This window comes from Arvicola amphibius, chromosome 12, assembly GCF_903992535.2.
Source record: "Arvicola amphibius chromosome 12, mArvAmp1.2, whole genome shotgun sequence".
Classification (NCBI taxonomy): Eukaryota; Metazoa; Chordata; class Mammalia; order Rodentia; family Cricetidae; genus Arvicola; species Arvicola amphibius.
The window spans coordinates 133,432,836-133,450,402 of NC_052058.2; the positions used below are offsets into that span (position 1 = coordinate 133,432,836).

A 17,567-nucleotide genomic window follows, 5' to 3' on the forward strand; every position below is an offset into this window, starting at 1 on the left:
CGCAGGCTACATTTATAGTTAAACATTCTGTTGCTAGAACAAAACAAATCTTGCTCACATACTAGACCAAAACATTCTATAGGCAAACCACTCCCTGGGTGGAATCCAAAGTTATCCCCATAAAGGAACTGGACCCTTAGACTCTCATTTTAGGTTGGAGCAATCTACTTCTCTATTCCTGGAGTACAAGGTCTGGCTATTAGCCACACCTGTAATAATCTTGAGAGAGCAGAAATCTCTGGTCTGCACCTAGGTGGGACCTTTGTTTGAGGTAGAAGCACAATAACCTTGAAGGAAAAAAATAAGTTCCAACTCTCTGACCTTTGGTCTATGTGGAAACAGGCTCATAATTTTCTCTGACCTTTGATCCACGTGGAAACAGGCTTAGATTTTTCTCTGACCTTTGGTCAATGTAGAAACAGGCTCCACAATTTCTGGGCCTCCACAATTATTCATCATGGAAGGAAGCCAAGCTAGGAACTCAAACAGGTCAAGAACCTGAAGGCAGGATCTGATGCAGAGACCATGGAAGGTAAGGGTGCTCCTTACTGGCTTGCTCCTCATGGTCTGCTCAGCTTGCTTTCTTAAAGAACCAGGGACCAGCAGGCCAGGGATGGGACCACCCATGAGGGTCTGGGCCCTCTGCCATGAATCCCTAATTAAGAAAGTGCCCAAGAGGCTTACCTACAACCAGCTCTTATGGAGGCATTTTCTCAATTGAGATTCCCTCCTCTCAGGTGTCTTTTGATTATGTCATGTTGACATAGAACTACCCAGCACAATGGGCTAAGGAGATTTATCAAGAGCAGCTATTTTTATTGAGGTCAGGCTGGCTCTGTCTTTGTCATGGGCCACTGTCAACATGAGATGCCCTGTGCTGCCTCTGGCCTAGATGTAGGCTTTCGTCTCTGGGCCTAGCATCTAGAACCCAGTAGATTACGCTCAAGCTTCCTGTGCACAACCAAGCTTGTATGTGCAGTCCCAACACAGACTACAGCCCTATCCTGTACCATGAAGTCACTTGATTGATAAAATGGTCAGCTCAGTTTCAGTAATGAGTCGAGAGACTTGTCTGCATACTTGTTGAAGGGAAGTGTCCTATCTCACAGCCTGCATGCATCAGGCCAGCTTTTAAAAAAATCAAAAGGAATGCTTGTCCTTACTCACACTTCTTTTCTCCTTAGACACTCACCAGGGGCGTTCCTCCCTGCCTACAATATTTTAAGGGAATGATAATTAGTCTTCCTGTAGCATGTTTTGACTATTTACCTCATGAACTCTGCAGTTGGTTAGCCAGTACGCCTACCCACTCTTGCCTTTCTGTGTAGATGGTGTGAGGAAACACTGTGGTAAAGCACAAGAAACTGCCCAGGAGAGGAGACACAAACCACACCAAGAAGAGGAAGAGGCTCAGAGCAAAGCCGAAAAACTTGAGCTTCAAGCAGCTTGAAAATCTCGGGGGAAGAATCTGTGTCAGAGCTGGCCCTTGTAGAAGTTCTGGGCCACCCTCAGCAGCACAAACTCAGGTTCTGTTCTTCACAGCTGCAGGATTCAGAGGGGAGTCAGGGTGGCTGTTGTTATTAGCTAGAGGACCTGGAATATGGGATCAAAGTTTCTGTTTGTTTTTTTGTGGCCAGGCATGTCATCCATGTGGTATCAGGGTACACTGAGGTTGAGAACGACTGGATTTGGGGAAGGAAAGGAAAGGAATGTCTCACAGGCCACATACTCCAGCTTCACAGCAGGGCAAATATTTTGGGAGGGTCAACTGCCTTTCAAGAATGTCAGGAAAGGGGCAGGTGAAGCTGAGAAAAAAAAGTCAAGGACACATGGAATGGTTAGTGCAAATGTGTCCTGGGGAGAGAGTAGTAAATGTATTTGGGAAACAAAATAATTTGCTGAGGATCAAGAGAGAGAACAGTAAGACACTTCCTGAAAATATGGCTGACTGGTGAGCAATGGTCATGTCAAATGTCAAAATGGTCTCCCATGACAGATGTCTCCAGTGTCATTTTAGGGCATGTTGAGTTTAAGAACGAAGGTGATAAAGCTTTAACCCTACTCGCTACGTTATGAAGGGCACATCTAAGGGGGCTGGTACCTGGAAGTGGATTGGATCAGTAGATGGAGAGATTTGATAGGTCAAATAAGATCTGTACCTAGGGAGAAGCAAGGCTAGTCAGGTCAACCATGTGGTATCAACAAACAACTAGAGATTAAAAGTCCCCACCTTTGCATAAATGAGGGTCCTGTGTCCTGACTTTGGGTGTGAACATGGTACCTTTAGGTGATACCATATGATTTTTCCAGTTCTGCACATCTTAAACTTTGGGGTACAACATAGTGGGATGTCAAGTGTGTAAACAAGGGAATCCAGAGAGGGAAGAACTAACTTGAAACCTATTTTCAGAGTTAGGAGGTAAAAGCAAACAAACAAATAAGCAAACAAGAAAAGAAAGGCTAAGACCTTCCCAGCAAACACGCGGATCATGAAGAGATCCCATATGCCCTCTGCTCTTTCTACAGTGTGACTGTGGTGTTCCTGATTGAAGCAGAGAGTTCCTGCCTCAAATTCAGATCTCTGCTGAGGCTACTGTTTCCTAGAGAAGGTTGGAAGTGATGTTATGTGATTTCCATGGCCAGATTTAAAAACTATGAGGAAATCGTAAATGAGATGTGGCCCCGATATTTCTCTCAGTATATTTGCTATTGGTATGTAAGAAGGCTATTGACTTTCTGTGAGTGGTTTTGTATGCTTTACTTTGAGGAAACTTTTTATCAGTTCTTACAGGTTTCTGGTGGAATCTCTTTTTTTTTTTTTGGTTTTTCGAGACAGAGTTTCTCTGTGGCTTTGGAGCCTGTCCTGGAGCTAGCTCTTGTAGACCAGGCTGGTCTCGAACTCACAGAGATCCGTCTGCCTCTGCCTCCCGAGTGCTGGGATTAAAGGCGTGCGCCACCACCGCCCGGCTGGAATCTCTTGTATAAAGAATTGTCTCATCTTTAAACAGGGAGAGTTGTACATCTTTCTTTCTTGCTCATATTCATTTTATTTGCTTCTCTTCCTTTGCTGTTCTTGATAAAATTTCAAGCTCTATATTGAATAGCAATGAATAGCAATTGACTTTGTCTTGTTCTTAATTTTGGTGGAAATTATTTTAGTTTTTTATTTGATTTGATATTGACTGTGTATTTGTTATATCCAGGCTTTATTATGTTGTGACATGCTCTATCCGTTCTTAGTCTTTTTGTAGCATTTATCATGAAGTGTCCTTGGATTTACCTGTATTGAGATGATCACCTGGTTTCTGTCCTTGTACCAACTTATGTGCTGTATTACATTTATGGATTTGCATATGTTGAATCATCTGTTGCAGGATATTTGATCACACCGTGAACCCCAAGGCTGTGCTATTTACTGGAAAAGCCTGTTTCTATTGTGGTATGGCCCAGCCCTAGCACACACCATAAATCCAAGAGCTTTCTTTTTGAATATTATAAACAAGATTAAATTTAAAGTCAACCGTTGGTCAAGAGGCCAAGCAAGCCACCAACTGACAGGAAGTATATATATGATTATTTTTAAAAAAGATAAAAAGTTAAAGGAAATCAGCAGGACAAACAGAGAGATGCACAGGATGTAAAAGGGAGGGACATTCAGTTGGAGGTTTTTTACTTGAAATGGTAAAGGAAAAAAGGGCTTTTCAGGAATGTGGGTGGAGAAAGAAGTCAGCTGGGTATTTTCTCTCCTAACCAGGTGTTTTCTCTCCTCTCTGAGCTAGCAGGCTTTTACCCCAGTTTCTGGCTCTCAAGTCTTTATTGGTAAAATCAATCAATTGATATTTTATTAAAAACAACAATCATTCTGCTGTTTGAGTTAGTTTTATATCACTTTGATGCCACTAGAATTATTTGAGAAGATAGTCTCTCAATTGAGAAAAATGTCTTTGTAAGATTAGCCTATAGGTAACTCCGTAGGGCATTTTCTTGATTAATGATTAATGTGGAAGGGCCCAGTGCACTGTGGGTGATAGCAGCTCTTAGCATGTCCTGGATGATGTATGAAATTAGGCAAAACAAGCTATGCGGAGAAAGCTGTAAAGAAGTATCATTCCATAGCCTCTTCTTCAGTTCCTGCCTCCAGGTTCCTGTACTGAGTTCCTACTCTGACATCCCCAGTGATAGAGTGTGACCTCAGAGCTGTAAGTAGAGACAAACCTTTTCCTCCACAAGTTGCTTTCATTTATGGTGTTTTAACACGGCAATAGACACCCTAACTAAGCTGCATCCTTGGAATGAAGGAAACTTGACTATGATGAATAATCTTAAATTAACCCTGTCTTAGTTACTTTTCAATTGTTGTGATACGACGCCACGGCCAAGGAAGCTTATAGAAGAGAGAGTTCATTTGGGGCTTGCAGTTTTAGACCAGTAGACAACATGAGGATGGAACAAAACCGTGGTGGCAGGAATAGCTGAGAGCTGACATCTTGATCCACAAGTAAGAGGTAGGGAGAGATACTGGGAGTGGAATGGTTATTTTGAATTCTCAAAGCCCACCCGCAGTGACACACCTGCTCCAACAAGACTATGCATCCTAATCCTTCCCAAACAGTTTCACCAGCTAGGGACCAAGTGTTCAAATACAGGAACCTATGGGAGCCTTTTTTATTCAAACCGGCACAAAACCTAAGTAAGGAACTGAAAGATAATGAAAACTCCAAAACATAAAAAAAAAAAAAATAAAGAAGAAGTTCAAAGACAGGAAGATCTCCCAGGTTTATCATTTGGTAGAATTAATATTTTGATGCTAATTTATGTCTTAACATAAATTTACATCACAACATAATCTACAGATTCAATGAAATCTTCCATAAAAAAAATTCCAAAGCCAAAGCAATGCTGAGTGAAAAAAAAATAATGCTGGAGGTATCACCATACCTGATTGCAAGTTTTGCTCCAAAGACAAGCAATAAAAACAGCACAGTGCTGGAAAAAATAAACAAGGCAAACAAACAAACAGATAAAAAAACAAAACCCCAGGAATTTAGGTCAGTGCAGCAGAGTAGTAGGATGAATACAAACCCCTGCATCTGCAGTCCCCTTGTCCTAAGGATTAGTGATTTCTGGCAGGGTCACGTGAGCCGAGACTATGACTGTCAAAAAGGCTCGTGGTGTGACATTTGACCTGGAGCACATTCGATGCCTAAGCATAGCTGTAGATACGTGGTGGAGAGCTGATCCTGTCCTAGAAAGAGAGGAACATTTGCTGCATTAATAGACCAAGTGCATCTAGTGCACAGTCTGCTTCATCTTCATCACCATTTCCATCGCTGCATAGATGCTACTTTCTTCCACTTACAGATGAAAGTACTTGGCTCAGATGTCTCTCATGACATTTTTACTGTCAATGAAATTGCCTTTTCCATTCCTTGGCATGTTCTCTTAAACCGTGTACTCCAGAATTGAGTTTGATAGCGTGTGTAAAGCCAGGGTATGTGTTAAGGAAGCTCTGGGCTCTATGACTGGAACCTAGGTAAATATCAAGGCTTTGATTTTTCTCATTTGAAAACCAGAAACTATGATATCTCCTGCACTTGGTCTCTTCATTGCAAATATCAGGCAGGATTAGGCAGTGTTTACGAATCCTTTGTATCATTGCTGGTTACATTAAATACTAAATAAGTGAAAAGTCATTACTGTTATTTAGAGATATAGAGATGGTCTCAGTGGTGGAAAGTTAAGCATGACATTATTTCTCCTCATTTCAAAACTGAGAAATCAACCCTTTGAGCCATTAAGGGGAAACATACCACTTTATTTTTTCAGTAGCCAGGGAACACAGTGTTTAGAACTGAGAATAATGTGTGCATTCCAGGTAGAGTCCACATCTTAGCTATGGAGAATAATGCTGATATGAGCACGGGATGGGAGTGAAAGTGTCTCTCTTGTTGTAAAAGGAGCAGCGGGCTGCGGTCCCCTCTGCCTGGCTAGCTTAACCCCAAAATAACCACAGAAACTGTATTCATTTAAACACTGCCTGGCCCATTAGCTCTAGCCTCTTATTGGCTAACTCTCACATCTTGATTAACCCATTTCTATTAAATCTATGTATCACCACGTGACTGTGACTTACTGGGAGAGATTCAGCATGTCTGACCTGGCGGCTGGCTCCATGGCGGCTCTCTGTCTCTACCTTCTTTCACCCAGTATTCTGTTCTGTGTACTCCACCTATCTAAGCTGCTGCCCTATCAAAAGGCCAAGGCAGTTCTTTATTTAACCAATGAAAGCAACACAGAGAAAGAAGACCCTCCTACACCACTCTCTTAACACCCTTACTCCCATCCCTATGGACACATGTCCAGGAGATCCAGGGGTAGGGCTACTAGATCAAATGCCAGGTCTACTTCTACTCTTTTGAGGAACTTCTGACCTGTTGTACAATGACTATAATAGCTTATACACCCACCAACAATACATGCGCATTCTATTCTCTCTGTATCTTGATCATCATTATTTTTTGTCTCTGAAGCTAGCCACTCTAATTTGAGTGAGGTAATATTTCACTATGCACTATAACCAAGATATGGACTCAACCTCAATTCCAATCCATGGAGAAATTCATAAAATATATGACCTATATTCAAAAGGAAAATTGCTGTGCCATTAAATCTCAAGTCATGTCATTTGTCCCAATATAAGCCTGGAGGACATTAAGTTAAATGAAATAAGCCATCCACTGAAAGACAAACACTTTGATCTCACCTATATGTAAAATATAAACTTTGATCTCACAGAAGGTAGAGGAGGGTAAGAGGGAGACAGATGAGGCCAGCTGGTGAATGGATACTGTTTTAACTAGTTTTGGCATTCTATTACAGAAATGGGTAACAATAGACAGCAATGATGTATTTTTAGCAGTGTGTTTCTAATAAGTCAGAAGAAAGGATTGGGGTACTGAGTCTCTGTCCTGCCTGTCCACTCCCAAATCACCACATGGAGACTTCTTATTAATTATGAAAGCTCTGCTAATAGCTTAGATTTCTTTTTAGCTAGCTAAAATAACCATTTTAAATTAACCCATTTCTGTTACTCTATGTCCTGCCCTGCAACTCTTTTACCTCATCCTGCTTTTCTGCTTCCTCCGTGTGTCACCAGGTCTCCACCCTCCTTCTTCCCAGCATTCTCTGGGCCTGCAAATCCTGCCTAGCTGTTAGTCGTTCAACTTTTTATTAAACCAGTCCAAGCAACACATCTTCTCAGTGTTCAGAAAGATTTCTCCACAACAGGTTGGGAACGTGATGGCTACCAGAAGAGAATGACAGAGGACTGTGGCAATGACCTGGCTCTTCAGCTCAATGGATACGACCCTAACATGATAGATAAACAGATGGGAATGCACAGTTTGCTCCAAGAATGTAGACTGAATCCATGCAAAGGAAAAAGGAGACAGTTTGCTGCCCTCTCCCTGTGCATCACATCTGCCAAGCGCAGAGGCACCTGCAAACTGCCTTTGCCTCCTTTATACCTGCAGGGAGCCTCATGTGCCTGGTGACCTGTTGTGGGTCCTCGCTGGGTGACTTCTGAGCATTCTGAACTCAGCAGAGTTGGGATAGCTTCCCTCGCCATCAGTGTCTTCTCTTGTAGCTTCCACTCCTCCTGCTTTAATCTTTTTATATTCCCCTCTAAAAGCTTATTTCTGGGCTCCTTTTACACCTTTCTGCTATTGACTACGCTGAAGTTTTATTTTTTCCTACTTTTGTGCTTCATTTAAAATTCCTTCAAACTCTACCACTTCCAGACAGACATATCTAACTGACAAAACATCGGCTATAGAATTAGTTTTTTCTTAACTTATCTATAGAAAAATTGAAGAGAGGAAAATTTCCAAACTTGCAGTTTCATCATTCAAGAAATTTAAGTAAAAACAGTTGTTACTTTGGGAAGTTTGAGCTTCAAGGAAAAAAATGAAAAACCTTAAATAACATCCTATTGGAAGACATGATCTGCAGTTTATGCCTCTCCCCAGGAGCTAAAACATGAATTCGATATGGCGTTAACCCACGTTAATAAAATCAATAGCACTTCACATGAAATTCATTCAACCCAATGCTATTTTATCCCCTTTACTTTTATTACTTCATTTTAATCTTCCCGTGCCTCTCTGTCATGGAAGCCCATTTGTTACCATGGCAACGAAGGCGTAAGAGATGCAGCAGGGACAGGACACTACTTGTGCTTATAAAGAAGAGCAAAGGAGATGAAATAATTAAAGCAGCAGTCCCCAGTGATCCTTTCTGTAAATGATGTACCCATTCCACTCCATTGTTTGAGAAATAAGTTTCAATTAGGCCGCTATTGTTTGGCACTCCGCCTGCTGGGAGAGACGGCTCCAAGTGTTTTGCATTTTATTTTCTGTTATTTTCATGGGAACCTTATTTTTTTTCTGATCATGTTCTGAAGGAGCCTCTCTCAGGCTGGGGGTCTAAGATTTACTGCCTTTACCTCAGCAAATGCTAAATAATTGTAGGTGAAAGGCGCTCGCATGGATCTTTTTGATGCAGAAAAATTTTCACCTCGTTTTCCATAGACACCACAGCATCCACTTCTGAGGCCCTGCTTTTTCTGCTAGAACTTCACACGGGGCCCATGTCTCCTGAGCCTGCCTGTGTTCTTTGTATTACCATGTATCACAATTCTTGCCCCATTTCCCTCGACTTCAGGGGATATCAACGGCGTTGGAGTGAGAGTACTTGACCATGTGTGCCTGTCTGTATTTACTTCATGCAAACCTCCTCTCACTAACGTCCGTTCTCCCTGTTATCTGACCTTCTCTCTTCTGTACCATTCTCTACAGCCCTGCCTTTCAAAATCCTCCTTTACTCTGGAAGAGTAGATAGTGGTTTTTTTTCCCCTAAGGCTTGCCCTTGAGAATAGGTATAATTTTATTTTTGATTTATGATCAGACCTTCTATGAGAAACATCACGTTACAAGAAGTGAAAAATGGACTCCTACTGAGGGCTCCTTGAGATGTGTTCCGAGTCTCTAAAGGGCAAACGAACACATCAGCTGCGTGCTCCCTTGCGTTCCTGTGCCCTGTAAATATGTCTTAGTTCTCTGAGATCATTTCCTGAACACTTGACTTGAGAAGTATTTTTTAAATGTTTATTTATTTATTCTCTCTCTCTCTCTCTCTCTCTCTCTCTCTCTCTCTCTCTCTGTATGTGTAGGACTGTGTGTGTGTATGTATGATATGCATATGTACATGTATATATGCATATGTGTCTGTTTTGTGTGTGGGTGCAGGTGTACCTGTGTGCCGTGGCACATGACTCGAGGTCAGTGTACACCCTCTTGTATTAGTTCTTGTCTTTCATCTTTATTGAAAGAGTTGACTCAAACTGTTATTTCTTATTTGTTTTTGCTTCATTTATTAACTATGTCAGCTTGCCAAGGAGCTTCAAGCTCTGCCTCATGTCTTCCCTTAGCACCAGCAGCACAGGCATTACTGACACCAAATACCACGTCTAGCTGTATATGAATTCTTGAGGACTCGGGTCCCCACTCTTAGTCAATCCCCACTGAGCTAATTCTCTGACCTGGAGCAATCCTTTTGGGAAATTCTGTTTACCTTCTGAAACACTCATGCCATTTGCTGCGTCTTGGCACTTCCAGAGGTTGCCATATCTAAACAGCCCATTTGTGGCATGGTTTGTGGTTGGATGAGGTAGATGGCAAGATTTCACTACCCTCAGATCATCTTCACAAAGGTACCTGTGTCTGGAACACATTGTGATCTACTCACAGCACACCACTTGGTGTGGGTAAACCAATTCTGTTTTCTCAGGCTCTTCTCCATTTCAAACGTGCTGGTGTCCCCCAAAGTAGTAGCCTAGGTAATGAGTGGTCCCTCACAAATAAAACTCAGGGGCACTACATTAAGACAAAGAACTCTCTAGCCTGGTGGAGGTGGCTGAGACTGGCCAGAGTTTCTGATTGGGTTTTCTTCCTGCCTCCCTCTGGACTAGTCACAAGAAGAAGTGCCCAAAGCCACAGAAAAAGATCCGTTTGCTGAATGCCCTGGTGGGCCAGCTTTTCATCTCATCTGGAGTGGATTCACAGCCTTTCATCAGCTCTCGGGACACGGAACCACCAGGTGCCTCTCCTAGCTTCTAGAAGGTTCCCATCCATCAACTCTCCAGGCTTGCTCCCTCATTCTTACCTTGGGCTGTTTGTTTGTTTTGGGACATTTTTGGATATATGCTGGCATCCAGGTGGCTCAGATTGAATGTCCAGCTGTATTCTATCCTTGCTTCGCTAATGTGTCATGAGATGGTAGATTGGACCTTCTGTAGCCCAGAAAAATGCCCTGGTCCTCTTATGCCCATGGTTCATCAACTCAACTGCCTGTATCCAAGGTGTTGCTCCAGTGACTTCATGCCTGGAACTGATGACCTGATGAACCAGATGAAAACCTGCAAAGATAGTTTGTACTTGGACCTTTCTCACTTGGCCCACAAGGCAGATGGGAAAGCAATAGCATGCAGAACTAATGCATAGGAGGTCAAGTCCGGGGCAGTGATAGGCACATACTGGATAGACAAGGCAGATAACTGTCACAGTCTGGGTAGAATTACATGAGAGGCAATACTACTTCTCGCAGAACATCACCGTCCTCATCTGGAAAGTGTCTGTAAGTGGCCACAAGAAGAGGGAGACATATTAAATAACCTATAACAGGAAACCCACAGAGGGCTAGTAGCAACATTCACATCTGAGCATCTAAGCTCACATGAATAAAAGTCAGTGAGCAGGAAAAGGTGCTTTCTGGCCTCGTGCATGAAGCTTGTGTGTCCTCTGTTGGAGATCTAATGGTTTTCTTTCTGTGCTCATGGAATGACCAGTACTCTGGTGTTCTCCCTTCCTCCCTTCCCTTTCATTCCCCTGCCAGCTCCAGGGTGTGGCATACTGACCAACAATGCCACGGCAGTGGCACATTAGAAGAAAGGGATCTTCATATTTTCCTGAGCTTTCCAGTCTCTCCACACAGACAGGTACCTCTTCACTGAGATCCTTACAACAAGTTGGCCAGAGGAAGGTAGGCATGGAGTTGGGCCATATTCCCAGTCAACCTTGGCTCCACAGCTAACACGATGGTACATGTTTGACTCTTCAGAGGGCGAGATGCACGTACCAGTTGCAGTAATCAGTGTGCTTTGAATTGTTCAGATGGCAATTGTGTTTTATATCAAAAGTGGTTTTTTGTTTTCTTTCACAGAATCCAAAAGAAAAACTGAAGCTCCCCCATTCTCCTCCTCACAACACTAATGTGTCTGCCTTGCCACTGTCCTCCCCAGCCTTTGGAACTGCTGAGGAAAGATGAGGCCCATGAGCAGAGGGCTGCTTCCTGTAGGCTTCTTCTTGAGTAGTCTGGGTGGGTGTGGTTTTCTGCCCTGTAGGGCCTCATGGGCTTCTCACTCTCCTTGTTTCCGACTGCTTCCATATGTTCTCAGACAAGAGGAATTTGTAGGACACAGTGTATGAAATCCACCCCCACAGGCAGATTTGAGAAGTGTCACACCGTGTGCAGAGCATGTCCACATGTGTATAGCCTTTGGTCCCCAAAACGAGCTTTCACAAATGATCCACATTGTCCGGAGCAGAGAAGATCCCTGAGTTGGTCTCCATGGTGATAATGCACACAGCGTCTCCTAGGAGACTGTTGCTTGTGTGACGAAATTAGAATTTCCTTACTACTAAGAAGGGAAAATAATTTTTCACTTCTCACACTAAGCCATAATCCGAAGCTTGAGTTCAGTTTTATTTCTATCCATTCTGTATTCCTGTGACATAAAGAGACAAAATATTCTTTAAAAAAATGACGTGGGAGATCTCATAGGGAAAAAAAAGAACTAAATCTTGACTTACATTAAAATTATCTGAAAGACAAAATGCTATTGCCAAGGTGAGGATCTCGTCCTCGTTTGTTAAGTGTTCTGGGGCAGTTTGGTTCAGTGGATTGCTTCCTGATCGATGAGGGTTTGATTGGCTTCACTTACTCTCCAGTCATTTTTGACATGCAGCTTTCGTTGGTGTTGGGTTGAAGAACACACAGCGCCCTGAGCACTGCAGAGGTTTCTTTCTGGCACTGGGTGGGATCATGAACTGACCCATCACAGTCATTGTCGATGACCCAACACCTTAACCATCAGGTTCTTGGACAAAGGAAGTACAACCTCGCAGCTCAAATACTCCATTTATCTTAAAACATAGTGACTAGCCAACCTCAGGCTGCAGCGGGAGGCTGAGAGTCCCAAGGCTCGGTAGTGGGCCAAGGGCTTGGTATTTCTGATCAAGAGTACTCTTCGATTTTCATCCAAAGAGAAGCTGGCTCACATGCTCTCCCACAAGATGTCTCTTTGTTGTTCCTCCTCGATGCAAAGTCAGCCTGTGTGATACCAGAAAGATAGGGAGGGAGCTAGACTTGTGACAGAGGGTAGAGAGTAGCCTGGGAAAGAAGCTCTGTTGTTCAACACACTCTTCCATGTGCCTAGGAATACCCTCTGAGATCCAGGGATTCTTGAAAGATATGGAGTAATTGACATCTATGGAGTAAATGGTCACAACTTCAGATTGGTGGCTACACAGAGGCATGCCCTGAGCATTTCTGGGATTCAGAAGAGGGGTGGATTTTGTCTAGAGGAAGTCTGAGGAGGAGGCATAGTTGATGAAAGAAAAGAATGAAGAAAGACCTCAAATAAAGAAGTCAGATTTGACTTCTGTCAAAGTACAATTTTATCCAAGTCCAGAAAGCAGTTTCTGGAATAGAGTTTGGTTAAACAATGACCCATTGCCAGGCGATGGTGGTGCACGCCTTTAATCCCAGCACTCGGGAGGCAGAGGCAGGCGGATCTCTGTGAGTTCGAGACCAGCCTGGTCTACAAGAGCTAGTTCCAGGACAGGCTCCAAAGCCACAGAGAAACCCTGTCTCGAAAAACAAACAAACAAAAAAAACAATGACCCACAATCCCATAACGCTGGGCATGACATTTTCATCATCCCAGCCTCTGAAACCCATGTTGGACACTGTCACTCTTTGATTTCCATCTTTTGGATCAGAACATGCGTTCTGCAAGAGAAGGCTTCCATGTCTGTCATCTTTGGCTTCAAGCTAAAGCATATTTTTATGTACTGAATAAAGCAAATATTTTTTTTTCTGTGGTGGGGAAGGGAAGAGAAATATCCGTTAAGGGGACCATAGTTGCAATTATGCCACACGGTCACCTCTTCGGGACGTGGGCGAATGGAGCAAATACTAAAGTCTAATGCAATAGTCAACCATATTCAGGGCATCAGGCAACTTATGCTCTGAAGGGCAAAGTGGAAGCCTCATGAGGCAAAACCCCGTGTTTCCACGGAGGCAGGTAGACAAATAACAATAGCCAGCTGTAATGAGTGACCAGGAGTAAATTCTCTCCTCTTTGCTACTCCTGGGAGGGGCACAAAAGCCAACAGCAAGAACAATTCTGTGTTTTTGAAGACACTGAGGTTACAAGACTTGTCTTGATTTCTCGGCCTTTTTCTCACAAGCACTCAGAAATCTCCTCCTGGGACTCCATTCTTGGAGCATGTTCCTATAGACATGAGCACGTTGTTCCAGAGGCATGACAATGGCTAAACTTGACCTCTGCTGTGAGGCAGGTCTGTCTCTTCATCAAAAAGAAAAAGAAGAAAGTGGCGACTGTGAGAGGTGACATATGGTAATTCGTTATTTAAAGAGATTACTTACAACGCATACGTGTAGAAAATCATTGCATTTTAACATTAAATTTTTGCAATTTAATTGCCAGCTACATCTTAGTAAAAATAACATTATATAAAAGCTGAGAATGTATTCTTCGCATGCAAACATGTTTTCTTGATTTGGTATTTAATATTTTTCTGCTGCCTTGCACCAGAGATGATTTGAACAGAAAGCTTGCATCAAACAGTTGTGTCATTTGCCCTAAAGTTCCTTTTGCAATGTCACAAACGTGCTTGCCTCCATTGATTGCTTTACACCTACACAACGAATGTTAAGCTGGTTTGGTAATTAGTTCCTCTGTGCTTCTACCAACATTTCTCTTATATCAGCAGTTTTCTAACAAATAACCTTGGTTTATAGAGGTGATATCTACATAAGTTCTTCTGCTGAACACATAAGTGTCTTAGAGTGTGATGTATTTTAATTGGAAATAATTAGAATATAAATTTTGAAATTCTTTAAATACAAAACATTGTTCACATACTCTGGTTTGCTCAATCTTTATAAGGTTCTATCTGTGTCCATGTAAGTTCTGGAGCTCTGATGCACACCATAGTGTCTACAATTGGAAGAGGACAGACCCATGTTGAGTCCTCTTGATACACAAACATACAAGCACATGAAAAGAAACGCAGGGACCTGGGTATTGTGCTACCTAACTGTAACACCCGAGATGCCAAAAGATATCAAAAGATACCTCACTGAGCAACTTAGTGAGACTCTGTCTTCTTAAAATAGGAATGGGTAAAGAGCTTGGGATTATATCAGCAGTACAGATATATGCAATCAGGGCAGCATATGCAATGTCCTGAGTTCAGTCCCCAGTTTTGGAAACATTTGAAGATGGTAGCGAAGATGGTAGTGAAGACATCTCATGTTTTCACTATAGTGGTGATACCACAGATGTAAACATATGTTTGAAATCATTAAATTGTATATGTCAAACAAGGTAACTGTTGAGTATTAATTGTATCTCAATAAATAATGTGCCTAAATAAGTAAGTAAATATTTAAAATGAAAAGATAAAAATGGAGTAATGAGGGACTAGAAAGATGGCTGAGCAGTTGAAAATGCTTGCTGCTCATCCAAAATCCTCAAATTCAGTTCTCAGTACCTACATCAGGTGGTTCACTACTACCTATAACTCCAAATCCATAGAATCCAGTGATCTCTTCTGGCCTTTGTAGACATCCTCATGGACACACACATGCACACACACACACTCTCTCTCTCTCTCTCTCTCTCTCTCTCTCTCTCTCTCTCGTGCATATACGTGAAAACAACTGAAATAATATAATGACTAAGTGAATGTTGATGCCATTCAAATGTTGACGCAATTCATTAAAAACCAATTTTAGCTTCTGATTTTGAATTGGTCACTAATTTCTTCACATCAGGAAAAGGGCTTTAGGATTTAAAAAAAATTCACCATTTACTGTGAATACTGAAAGCATGGGGTTGCTGTGACCCAAGGTGTGACTAGGAGTTTTCCCATTATCTTTTCAGAGTTCAATAGGAAATTGGGGGAAAAGGTATGGATTTGCTGGGCTCTTTGTTGAGATACTTTTTCTCTCTTTTGAAAACTGTTTTCTTTCCTTCTGTTTTACTTCAAGAGTTGAATCTGTTTTAGTGTTTACGTATGGCTTGATGTGCTAGGGGACTGAGTGATTCAGCTAACTAATCCTCACCATGAATAAATGATCCATGAAGATGACAAGCAGCCCTGGCTTAGACAGCAATGCCTTTCTTCTACTCTTTACTCTTCTTTCATTAAGATTGGAATGTAGCTGCAAAGTTCATAGATTCCTCCTCAATGGGTTCACTCGTGTCTCTGGACTTCTGTGTTGACCACATCCAGGCATCATCAAGACTGTATCAGGCTGTCAAATTGGAATGAATCCCAGATGGGGACATTGAGCTGTTTACACTGTTGACTTTGGTTTGGCTGTGGTCTGATTGTAATTGTGCCCTGGTTATTACTGTTTGGAATTAGACTTCTAATTGCCACCTGCTTTCTGCAAATGACCAGGATTTTTAAATTGTTAGGTGGATGGATGGGTACCTGAATGAGGCAGACATGACTCCTAGTCTCCCATTAGTGTACCCGTTTGGAACCTAGATATCTTGTTTCTGCATCTGGCTGTCCCTAGTTTTGTGAACTTGGATGAGTTAGGCCGGGGCAAATCAGCTGTTCAAGTGAATTGGGTAAGTAGAGATTCTGTTTCCTTTTAGAGCCTATTTGGAGTCCAGAAAGGAGGATACTGGGGTATAGCAGGGCACTGAGCCAAGGGTAAGGTGTGGAGATGTGGAGATGCCACTACTTAGTTGGGCATTTTCCCTGATAGACTAGACCTGACTAGCTGCTCTCAGATGACAGCCCATGCTGGATATGCCAATCAGGGTGGACTAGGGAACAATGGTAGGGACCTGACCCTGACCCATGATGTCTCTAACTTGCTTCCTTCAACTTCCTGTGAAGTTGCTACTTGGATGCTCGTGTGGGAAGTCCTTCTGTCTCTGTGTTGAATCTATTGGTTAATGAATAAAGAACTGCTTTGAGCCTATGGAAGGGAAGAACAGAACTAGGCAGGAAGAAGGGCAGAGTCAGAGAAATGCCATGTAGCCCTGCCAGAGACAGACGCCTGAGCCAATAAGCCACAGCCACATGGCCATACATAGATTAATAGAAATGGGTTAAATTAACATCTAAGAGTTAGCCAATAATAAGCTAGAGCTAATGGGCCAAGCAGTGATTTAATGAATACAGTTTCTGTGTAATTATTTCAGGGTTAAGCAGTCGGGAACAAATGAGTAGCCTCCTCCAACATGATGCCTTCTCAAACACCGGATTATACACTTAAACACAGAATTATACACCCAGAAACTCACATACACAAACCCAGATTTTCTTTTTTAGGAAGTATGGCCCCAATGTCTCCTTGGGTGATAAAGAGTAGCCATCTCAAAGGAGCCTTCCTTATAATATTATTCTTTAGTTTGAATTGTGCAGAAGAGAAAAGAAAGGTCAGGGGTTCCTTATGTTCAACTTCGTTTTATCTTTAAAACCACGCCTAATATCAGGATGGTCCTGCTATGGTCTGGAGTTCAACTTTGCCCCCACCACAACCCTACCCACCTCATTTTGGCTTAGGATGCACATATGCTCACAGAGGCTTTTCATCAGAAGTGTTTAAAGATATAAAAAAGGAATTAGGTAGTTTCACTCAGACTCCTGACCAATATGTGCAGCTTTCCAACATCTAAACAGGCGTTACAAACAAGGCCTGTTGGTATATAATGTTTATTTTAGACCTGACCTTGACCTTGGTGGAAAACAATGGGTAACTGGAAGGGCAGTAGGGACTAGTAATGACTTCCATGTGCCTAGAGCTAAGACTCACAGGCTTAAGTACACACAGGAATCCATTTGTCCATTTGAGTGATCCATTCTGTGATGTCAGTAACCTCTGGGGTCACTAGGAGAGAAAGTACATTATCTTTTGTATTTCTTTTTTTTCCTTTTTAAAATTGATTTTATTGAGCTAAACATTTTTGTCTGCTTCTTTCCCTTTCCTTCTCCTCCCCTTCTACCCTCTCCCATGGTCTCCATGCTCCCAATTTACTCAGGAGATCTTGTCTTTTTATACTTCCCATGTAGATTAGATCCATGTATGTCTCTCTTAGAGTCCTAATTGTTGCCTAAGTTCTATGGGATTGTGAATTGTAGGCTAGTTTTTCTTTGCTTTATATCTAAACATCATTT

At 42.3% G+C, this 17,567-nt stretch overlaps 1 long non-coding RNA gene across 1 annotated transcript; it reads left to right on the forward strand.

Annotated features, from left to right (window-relative positions):
- The first annotated feature begins 412 nt into the window (after positions 1-412).
- Positions 413-2,733, forward strand: LOC119802447. Its single transcript, XR_005283435.1, has 3 exons — positions 413-532; positions 1,329-1,526; positions 2,527-2,733. It is a non-coding gene; the product is annotated as an uncharacterized LOC119802447 (long non-coding RNA).
- Positions 2,734-17,567: the final 14,834 nt, after the last annotated feature.